Below are 10,125 nucleotides of genomic sequence, written 5' to 3'. Positions count from 1 at the left end.
CCCCCCCCCCCCCCGTTCATGCTCTGTCTCTCTCTGTCCCAAAAATAACTAAACGTTGAAAAAAAAAAATTAAAGCAGAAAAGAAAATTGTGACTAGAAAAAGAAAAGGCTTACAAAAACCTAAAAAACTAGAATGCAACCAAAAAAATAATCCAAACTTATCTTACTTTTATTAAATTAGGGAAATTATGGTATGAATAGTACAGTATATCGACATGTGAACTAGGCTGTATTTTGGATTACTGGCTGTTCACTGCCCCCCTCTCTCTCTCATTAAGGGAGAACTAATGAATTTACGACAGCCAGTCACTCTTCCGGCCTATAGCATTAACTCCAACTGTGTGCTTTAATGGAATGAGTCACGTCAAAGTTTAAAACATTTAAAAAAGAAATCCTCCTATTTCTCTTCTGAATTAGAATGCAATTGGGATCATACCTTGTTAATGATATTTTGTCAGAGAGTAAGTATATGGAGTTCTTAAAAAAACTAATGGTAGAAAGGATGGGTTGTTATTAATACATTTATCTTTTGTAGAGCTCTGCCTAGCAATAGCTAGTTCTCTAAAATGAGCTATCTTGACTCACAGGTATTTTGATGATTCGGCTAACCTACTAATTAGGCTTATAAATTCTGAAAATTCTCTGGATATGACGAGTCTTTGCAGTGATCTTAAGATATAATCGAAATCTACTTCCAATTATTATTCATTAAATATTGCTATTGTGTGAAAATTTTTAATTAGACAAAATCACTGATGGTGTCTGCCAGAACAAAATCTCTGAGAACACACATATTGCAGTGATGGGTGCCATGGAAAAAAATGCTTAGAGAGATAAACTGACAGGTTGGGGGAAAGAAAGGCAACAGAAAGAATCAGCACTAATTAGAACACTTGGTTGGTTGTCTAGCCTGACTGTGTGGGCCCACAAGAACCACAACAGTTGGCCCACAAAGAAGGTGTGATGGGGTGGGCAGTGTGGTGTCTTTTCTGTATCACGTCATAATATCCAGGGTAAGTCTCTATTGAAGCACGAGTGCTGTTAAATGTGAAGAACATTAAAGATACAAAATGCATCTTTCCTGTTTGGCACTCAACATACACTCAATTAATGCCCAAATTGAATAATTTTCTAATTTTATGGGTTATGCAATAACTAGTATTGGCACACCTGACTGATCATCTGGAAAAAATAAAGTTGACTCCATACCTTCTACCTTATAACATAATATATTCCAGACAGCTTGAAATTGTAAACAGCCACACCAAGAACACAAACAGACAGACAGAAAAACCAAAATCATGAAAATTCTCAATGGGAATTAAAAACAAACAAAAAAAAAAACCTCAGTCTGATCAAGGCCATTCTGAAGATGAAAGAAAACCTAAAAAGCTTGAAAGAAACTAAATTTCTGCATGCCAAAAAAATAAAACAAAATAAAAATTCAAATGACAAATGAAAAAATTTTTAAAAATGTTACTTATAGGCAAAGAACATATTTTCTTAATAAATAAAAGGGTTATAATGATTGAGAAAGTATTAATATTAAAAAAAAAAAAAAACCTTTAGGGAAAGTGGGCAAAACACAAGTAAGTCCACAGAAAAGGAAATATCAAGGACTCCATCATACGGACAGATTTTTTCTTCATTCATAAAAAGAGAAACACATATATAACAATACTGTTATTTAGAATGGTATCTTCTATAACAATATTTGTAGTTATCTATAATGACATGTTAAGATTGGCAAAGATCTAAGAATTTGGCAACGACATGTTATCGAGGAGGAAGATGCTCTCCTACATCACTGGTGATATGTAAATTAAACAATCTCTACAGACGACAGTGTCTGTCAAAATTAAAATACCCAGAAAAAACTGAAGATTCCCTGAAGGGGAGGTGGGTAGGGGGATGGGCTAAATAGGTGATGGGCTAGGAGAGCACATGTGATGAGCACAGGTGTTGTATGGAAGTGATGAGTCAGTAAATTCTACACCTGAAACTAATATTACACTGTATGTTAACTAACTGGATTTAATAAAAACATGAAACTAACTAAATAAATGAATAAAAAATAAATAACCCAGAAATCCTACTCCTAGGTATTTACCTTATTCTTCCTCATATGCAAAATAATTTGAAACAAAATAAATATCCAGCAATGGGTTTAAATAAATTAGAATATAGGCCCATAATAAGATCTTATGCAGCCAATGACAAGAGTAGGATATTCATTCATTTACGTGTATTCATCCATTTATTTTATTCATGTAATAAATATTCACTGAGTACCTACAGAGGCTCCAGGCACTATCTATCTCAGGCTCTAAAATTTTGTAACAGATAGGATACTTAGCACTGCTAGTTAAGATACTTATTCTGCTTTGTGATCTCTGTACATGTTGTTTACTCCCAATGTACTAGAAATTCATTGAAGACAGGAAATACAGTTTGAAAGATTGTTTTTCCAAACAACTAAAATAATAACATTGCAGATAATGAACAGTCATTATAAATCCAATGAATCAATGAATATGTGAAAAATTTTATAAGATTTTGTCCCATCTTGTAACTTATTCAGATTTAATTTTTAAAAAGTAATAATGACAGTTTGAAAAATCACAATTACAGGAGTGCATTATGTCAAACTCATCACACAGTCAACTACAATACCATAGGTAGATTAAAATGGATTTTTTTGTTTAATAGAGACTGAATTTCTCTTCTCAAAGAGTTACTATTTTCTACATGTTCAAATTTTTGGGGCAAAATTGGCTTGAAGATTGATGTTCATTATTCAAACCATTTGTAGAAGATATTTTACAGAATTTCCATTTGGAAAAAAGATTCTGTTGCCAACAAAGTACCCAACATTAATCCCCCCCAAATCATTTGAAGATTATGAAACACATGGAACAAAATTCTTTTTTAAGTGAAATAATATGGAAGCAATTTTTGGATGCTTTTTCTCAAAGTACTTCTAACATGTGCTATTGTGTTTTATGTAAAAGAGTAAACTGAGGAACAGGCACTGACCAAGCGCATTTAAAACTGTACATGGCCTTAGGGCGCCTGGGTGGCTCAGTCGGCTGAGTGTCCAACTTCAGCTCAGGTCGTGATCTCATGGTTTGTGGGTTTGAGTCCCGTGTCAAACTCTGTGCTGACAGCTCAGAGCCTGGAGCCTGCTTTGGATTCCATATCCCCCTCTCTCTCTCTGCTTCTCCCCCGGTCAAGCTCTGTCTTTCTCAAGACTAAAATAAACATTTAACAACATAAAAAACAAAAACAAAAAAAAACTTTCCCTGGCCTTAATGGCCCTATCATTTCTCAAATCTCAGTGCATTTATGGTGTGCATTTATTCCAGAGATCCCCATCCATACTTGCTCCTAAACCAGCCTTAACTTACCTCACTGAGGAGAGAATGATAGAGATATTTATATCTTATTCCAGGTAGCCCTCTGCCCCCTGCCTATGACATTACCTGGGAATTTGCATTTATTACCATTTAAGACCCTGTATCTTCCTATCAATTTCAAATTCCACATAACTTGGGAAAAAGTGTAGCAATGGAGGTAACTACCAGTAATTTCTGCAGATACGAATCATTCAAAAGCACCTCAGCTTTTACAAGATTAGGAAGTTTATTCAGATAAACCTAATGTGATATACATGGTACATTCACAACTGACCACAGCTTCAACTTTAAATGCTTATGAAGTTCTATCAGAAAAACTGAACATGACATAAGGAATGCACAACTGTTCAAGGCCTCAACACATTTGATAGTAACTGATAAAACTGTAGCATATTTCTGGAGTATTCATGAAGGAAAAAGAGACAGACAAATGACAGGAAGCACTCTTTTTTCTATAAAGACTTCCTCCAAACCCTTACTAACTTAACTCACAATCTCCTTACATTCTTTTTAAGTTATTTGAAAGCTGTATGCATTCGTTTCATGTACAGCTTAAATTACCATTTTGATCTACATTTTGTGTCTTAAAGGCATAAAACAAATAATGCTTGTTGAAACTGATTTGACAGTGGGGCATCACAAATGCCTGGTAGCACGTGTCAGCATTGAAGATCCTGGCTCTGTCCTCATGTACCTGTGTGACCTTGGGCAAGCTGCCTCACCTTGCTGAACTCACATCCCCATCATGAGATGGGGTAAGAATTATGTCCACATCGTAAGGTTTAGCACACCGTCCAACACTCAATAAATACTTACTGCTCTCAGCAGCGTAAGCACTAATGAAGGAAGTGCTCTTGTCTTTTACTACTTTTTGTATCTAATGTACAAATAATGAAGAGAACTAAGAATTTTTGGTAATAAATGAGTTGAGTTTATGTACTTGAGAGCACATTACAAATTGCAAAGTGTTATGTAAATGTAACTACACAGAAAGTTCTTGAGCTATGGTGGTCTGACTTACCAATTTTTCAACTTTATGATAGTGCAAAAGCGGGACACATTCAGTAGAAAAATCGTACTTCGAATTTTGAATTTGGATCTTTTCCCTTTTCCCAGGCTAGTGATATGCAGTAAAATCCTCTCTCACAATGCTAGGCAGGTGGCAGCGAGCCACAGCTCCCAGCCAGCCACGTGATCATGAGGGTCCTGCACCCGTGCAACCATTCTGTTTTTCAATTTCAGTATAATATTCAATAAATACATGAGATATTCGGCACTTTATTAAAGAATAAGAGCTTTGTGTTGGATGATTTTCCCAACTGTAGGCTAATGTAAATGTTCTGCACACATTTAAGGCAGCCTAGGCTAAGTTAAGATGTTTGGTAGGTTAGGTTGTATTAAGTGTATTTTTGATTTATAATATTTTCAAGTTACGAGGTGTTTATAGGATGTAACCCCATCATAAGTCAAGGAAGATCTGTAATAAATATTTGCATTACAGGAGTGTGTTTACCAACTTATAAATGCACTGGACATTTGCTTTATAAAAACAGTGTTCTCTTGACTTTTTCTTAAATATGTATCCTCTTTGTTCTCTCCAATATTACAAATTCTTACATATATGAATTGTGTTAAATTGTAGCACCTCTTTGCATTCTTAAAGGGTTGGTGAAGCACAAAAATGATTTTGCACCTGAGTCGTAAAATTTCCGGTAAATCCCTACTCAGCAAGCCAAACTGCCAAGTTCTAGTTTATTTTTTAGGGCTTCCTAAGATAGGACTTCTGGGGGAACACAGTATGGCATACAGTTCATACTCAGAGAAACCTGGATTTTAAACCCAACTCAACTACTTATTAATTGGACAAGTTATTTAACCTTTCTAAGCCTAAATTTCACTATCTGCAAAATTCCTAGCCCATGAATTACTGTCAGTCAACAAACACTCATTAACCTGATCATCCAGATGCTTTCAGGACCTACCAGTCAGTGAATAAGGCAAAGTCCCTGCTTTCATAGTTTACATTCTAATGAGAGAAGCAGACAACAAGAAGGAAAAATAAATAAACAAACAAGATGCTTTCAAACAGTGTTAAGTTCTAAGAGGAAAATAAAATAATAGAATAGGATAAGGAGCAGGAAGAAGGTGGGACACTGTCTATGGAATGTTCTGGAACATTTCACCGAGAACTTACATTCTGAGCATATGACAATCGGGCCGAGGTGGGGGGATGCCGAGGGAGAGGATCCAGACGGAAGAAATGGCATGTGAAAATGCCCTGAGATGAGAACAAACCTGGTGTAGATTAGAAACAGAAGGAAAGCCAGTGTGGGTGGACCAGCAGAATTGGGTGAGGAGTGAAGGAAAGGTAGAAAAAAAAGATGAGGCTCAGATGATAAAGGGCTTTCTAAGCCACGGTAAGGAATACAAGTTTCAAGTGCAGTAGAGAGTAGGTGAGTGATAATGACTTGACGTACATTTTAAGATTGTTCAAACCGCTGTGCAGGGAATGGATGGTAGTGAGACAGGGGGTGAGGGATTCATGAAGGTGAATTTGGACAAGAGTGTCACACAAGGAAAAGAAAAAAGATATATTTTGGAAATGGAGCCAATAGAGCCTGAACAACATAGAAAAATCAAATGTGACCCCTAAGGTTTTAAAAGAGTACCAACTGTAAAATAGTTATCCTTTATATTAGGACAAAAATCTGCCTCTTGCAGCTGACACAAGTTAGTTATAACCCTGTCCCTGTAAAAGAAGTTCCTTATCACCTTCAAATGTCAAAAGATTCTTATGTTCACCCTCAGATTTCTCTTCTTTGTCTAAATAGTTCAAATGTTTGCAATCACCATTAAGTTAACTCAGTAAGTTGGGTTTAGATCACTTTACTACTGTGGAGGCTCACTTCTGAACACCTTTCATTTTGAGTATGTTTTTCTATGAACAGCATCCATGCCCAAGCAAAAAGAGATGTGGTCTCACTATCACAAAGCAGACTTTGCTTTCTACCTTCTTAATCCCAGACAATAGTTTTTTATCAATGTCTTTGTGATCGGCACTTCATAATAATTGTCCCTCAAAGTCTAAGAGGGGAAATAAGGTTATGACTTAGGATGAGCTAAACTATGATCAAATAAAGACCATAAGAAAAGTGTGAGTGGTCAAAGGGGGTAAGCTCAGCTCTAGATATGGGAGTTAAGAATGGCTTTTATGGAGAAATTAGAACAAAACATTTTGAATAATGGGAAAGATGCTGACAAGCGGCAATGGTGGAAACTGGAGAGAAAAAGAAAAAGAACCAGACAGAAATACAGAAAGTAAGTTAGAGCGTGAGCAAGGCTAGAGCCTAATAGTTGAGTCTTCTGTCACATGAGTTGTGTGGGAACCAGCGGGCAAGGCAGTCAGAAAGGTAAGGTAGGGCTGTGCTCTAGAGACCATGAATGTTACAGTAAGAAATCTGTGCTCACAGGTACCTGCGTGGGAAGTGTCCGACTCTTAGTTTCAGCTCAGGTCATGATCTCACGGTTCATGAGATTGAGCCCCGAGTTGGGCTCAGTGCTGACTGCATGGAACCTGCTTGAGATTCTCTTTCTCCCTCTCACTCTGCCCCTCCTCCCTCAAAATAAACTTTTTTAAAAACGGAAAGAAATCTGTTCTCAGTTTGTTAGACAAAGGGATGGTGCTGAAGGCTGGGGACTTTGTTGTTACTGTTTATAAACCAACTGAGAGAATTTCACTTCAAGAAGATTATTCTGGTAGCAGATTTATTTAAGTAAAGAAAGACAGGCGAGAACATTGCATTGCTACAGTGGTCCAGAAAGGAAGTGAAGGCTTTAATGGAAGGGAATGGAGGAGAGCTACAGATGCAGAGGGACAATAGAGATAAAGTTTCCAGAGCTTCATAAACTGCTCGAGTGGAAAGGACAAATGAGGAAGAGAAAGAAAACATGCCTTCTCACAAAGATAAAACTGAGATTTTACACCAAAGCATCACCCTTCCAAACCTACCTTGATTACAGACTTAGGTATAATTAATTTTTAGACTCTTTATCACCCATGTCTTTATAGCATACAAAAAGTCACTAAAATATTCTACTAAATCATAAGGTTCAAGCCAGTAGAGGATTGACAGAAAATGAAATCTTATAACTTAGAAAAAAAAAAGAGATCTTTAGACTAATATGGTACTGGTGACTATTTTAAATCTCCAACACTGGACCATCCTGTTATGTAAGAACTGGTTTGACTGCACAAGAAATACCACTGATGTCAGAACTCAGATGGAAAGCATGGCGTGGGGTCTCACTTACGGTTCAAAGTTCTTCATCTCAATTTTCTTTAAGTTTATTTATTTATTTTGAGAGAGAGAGAGAGAGAGAGAGCAGGAGAGGGGCAGAGACAAAGGGAGGGACAAAGAATCCCAAGCAGGCTCCATGCTGTCTGCACAGAGCCCAACTTGGGGCTCAGTCTGAGGAACCGGGAGATCATGACCTGAGCCAAAGCCAAGAGTTGGATGCTCAACCTACTGGGCCACCCAGGCGTCCCTCTTCATCTCAATTTTTAACTGTATGAACAGCCACACTTTCCACATTCTGTGTAGGGCCAACTGGTATTTTTCCTCCATTGCATTTGCTAAATACTGAGGGAGGAAGAGGAGGAGGACAAGACGGATGAGAAGAAAAAGGAGGTGGAAGAGGAGGAGGACAGAGAGAGAAAGAAGGAAGAAGAAGGCAGGCTGCCTTAAAATGTAAAATATAGAAACATACTTGGCAGCTAAGACAATGTATTCCTATGTAAAAAAAAAAAAAATAGCATCATCTTATTGCTTTGCTTTTCCTTTGGATTTTATCTTTTAATGACTAGAATATTTCCCAGACGATTTCATCCAAATAAAAATGCTTTTGGTAATGGTTCATTATAGCTTAAAAGTATATTATTAAAAACTAAGAAGTTATACTAAAGCATGAACAACAGAACCAGATACACCTATAATTTCACCACTCAGAGATCATCAGTGTTAATATTTTACTTATATCCTTCTGGACATTTTGTTACGTGTGTCTTTTTAAAGTAAGAATTCTCTTTTGTGTCCTTCTTTATATTATGGCCTCGTCCCTCATTTCTTCCTTTCTGTTCTTAAAGGATTCATTCCTAGAATCTGTAGGAGGAGCAGAGCAAAGTTAAGTGTCTGCACTAGGCAAGAAGGGCACACAGACCTGACGTGATCCAGAGCTTCTGAGTCAAAAGGAAGCAGAGGTGCCTGTGTGGGAGGCTGCCAGGGGTGGAGAATCAGAACTTGGAGGGGTGAGGAGCGTGTCAATGCTCAGGGACAGCCTGGCACAGGGTATCAAAGGTAATGAGCGTATGCCTACGAAGGAGTGACCAGCACAGAGTCAGGGACCACGCTGGTGGAAAGAAGGTCCCTCGGCAGCTCGAGGTAGACTGTGGGCACCCACAGGAAGTAAAGAGGGTCCCTTCATAGAAGGGCATCAGAGGCCAGGCTGCCAGGGGACACACCATTGTGGGGTCTGGCCTCGCATGTGGTACCTAAGCGCAAGTAGGCTGTGAGGAGGAACAATGTGTGTGGAGGAGGGTTCCTGAGTGTTGAAGCATTACGCTTATCAGTTATGTGAGGAGAGCCAGCATCCCTAGAAAAGGAAGTTTTAAATCCAATAATAGTAAAGCTCTCAATTTATCATACATGTTCATAGCCCTCAATATAGCATTATATATTATATATAGTACATAGAATTATATAGTATACTATTCTCTCGTGTTTCTTGTTAATAACTTTTCTCTTAAGTATTTAATATTTTTATTGTTAGTGTGAATAATGCATTTTACACAGTGCAGTCTGTTTCGTTTTGGTATATAGAAAATCTATCAAGTTTACTACTTATTTATAATAAATAACTGAGATGAACTCTATTAGTTCCTTAGTTCTAAAATTTTAAAATTGATCCTCTTAGGTTATCTTAGGTTATTTATTCAAATTAAAATTGAGCAGTCATTAAATCTTGTTAATATACACTCACTTAGGTCAATTTGTGGATGGAGGAAAGACAAAATTTAGATGGTCATTAATTAGTAAATTATTTATTTGTTTATCAAATACTTACTGAGCATACACTATAACTAACCCTAGTCAAGTTACCTAATCTAGATAGTTGTGTTTTTCCCAAGTGTAAAATGTAAATAAACAAAGAACCTATCTAGGCATTAAATGAGACAATGCAAGTAAATTGCTTAGCAATGCACAAGGTGACTGCTCAAGAAATGTCAGCAGTGATGACATACACTGTAAGTTACCCTTCCCAATGCCTGCAGAACCACCAGTAGTTGAGACAGTGCTCAAGCTCATCTGCTTTTTAAGTCCAGTATTTCTCTTAACAGAAAGAAAGAAAGAAAGAAAGAAAGAAAGAAAGAAAGAAAGAAAGAGGAAGGAAGAAAGGAAGGAAGGAAGGAAGGAAGGAAAGAAGGAAGGAAGGAGGGAGGGAGGAAGAGAAAGAGAAACAGAAAGAAAGAAAGAAAGAAAGAAAGAAAGAAAGAAAGAGGGAGGGAGGGAGGGAGGGAGGGAGGAAGGAAGGAAGGAAGGAAGGAAGGAAGGAAGGAAGGAAGGAAGGAAGAAGGAGGGAGGGAGGAAGAAAAAGAAAGAAAGAAAGAAAGAAAGAAAGAAAGAAAGAAAGAAAGAAAGAGAAAGAAAGAGGG

General features: G+C 37.3%; 1 protein-coding gene across 5 annotated transcripts in view; it reads right to left on the bottom strand.

Moving 5' to 3' along the window:
• ITPR2 (inositol 1,4,5-trisphosphate receptor type 2) overlaps nt 1-10,125 on the bottom strand; it is a 509,643-nt gene that overhangs the window by 253,858 nt on the left and 245,660 nt on the right. The gene's annotated exons all lie outside the window — the stretch shown is intronic.

Source organism: Herpailurus yagouaroundi, unplaced genomic scaffold (assembly GCF_014898765.1).
Source record: "Herpailurus yagouaroundi ecotype Mexico unplaced genomic scaffold, PumYag 166, whole genome shotgun sequence".
Classification (NCBI taxonomy): Eukaryota; Metazoa; Chordata; class Mammalia; order Carnivora; family Felidae; genus Herpailurus; species Herpailurus yagouaroundi.
The sequence above is the reverse complement of the archived record's forward strand: the minus strand, read 5'-3'. Positions and strand labels throughout refer to the sequence as shown.